Below are 1,136 nucleotides of genomic sequence, written 5' to 3' on the forward strand. Positions count from 1 at the left end.
TGCTGCTGCCTTTGTACTCATGCTCTGGCAAGGTTAAGGACCCTGGTGTTTTAGACTTCCATAATGGCTGGAGAGCCAAAATTGTAATAGGTAATACTGAGCAAAAAGTATAATATGCTCATCAAATCAGGGAGTTAAAGTTTACTTATACTTGTTACAATGAGCCAGGCAAGGACTGTGCTCATAAGAGTGTTCTTTGTTATGAAATGGACAATTACAAATGGGAAAGTTACTGCATTGTAATAATTGTATGGTTGATTGTGTAACTGTCATGAATTTGTATGTCTTGTACTCCATGAGTTTCCACTTTGGGCATATTCATATTAGAGGAAAAAGGAGGTGGTAGCAAAAGCTAAGAAGAAAGGACTCAACCCCCTTCCCCCTTCTGGAGATTTCTATAAGGCAGCCTCTGAGGACTACGGATTAACCAATTCATTGGCTGAACCTAGATGGCGAGATGGAGCCCGCGAAAGCAAGGACCAATATTGGAAAAGCCCGCGAAAGCAAGGACCAATATTGGAAAAGCCCGCGAAATGGACTCCAATAAGAAAATCGACAGAGACTCGAGGGGTGGAGAAAAGAGGGGGGTATAAAAGATTGACCGTTAATCTGTCACGTTGCAGACCGGTGAGGAAAAAAGTTTCCTCCGGTCGCCCAGCGCGCTGTTTTATTTATCTGCCTTTAATAAATCTCTCTCATAATTTTTTTATAAAAATTATCTTTTGTCATTTTTGACGATAACAAAAATGCTCTCTGCAAAAAGCAGGCATAAGGAGACTTGGTTCTCACTCAGAAAGGGTGTTGGATCCTGAGGGTCCCACACGGTAAAGAGTAACACAAAAGGACAACTGCACTGGCCAGGGGGGTTCTGCTGCCATTCAAACCAATCAGGGGAAATGCTGCAGTTAAGCAGCACAACTGGATGTGCAGCATGTGCTACAGCAAGGGCATCTGTTGGTGCTAGTAGTGAGAGTCTCCTAGGTAAATGTTATTGCACTCTTTCCAGTCCTGCTCCTGGTTGGCTGTATGGTGGTAATTCAGCTGACAATCAGTGAAGCTCCCTGAGAGCACAAGTATTGGTGGGTGAATCAATCTTCTACCATGGTGCCACTGCCTCTTGACAAGAGTGGCCTGGC

The sequence above is a fragment of the Empidonax traillii genome, unplaced genomic scaffold, assembly GCF_003031625.1.
Source record: "Empidonax traillii isolate 1590-97213 ecotype Southwest subspecies unplaced genomic scaffold, ASM303162v1 scaffold2308:size51310, whole genome shotgun sequence".
NCBI lineage: Eukaryota > Metazoa > Chordata > Aves > Passeriformes > Tyrannidae > Empidonax > Empidonax traillii.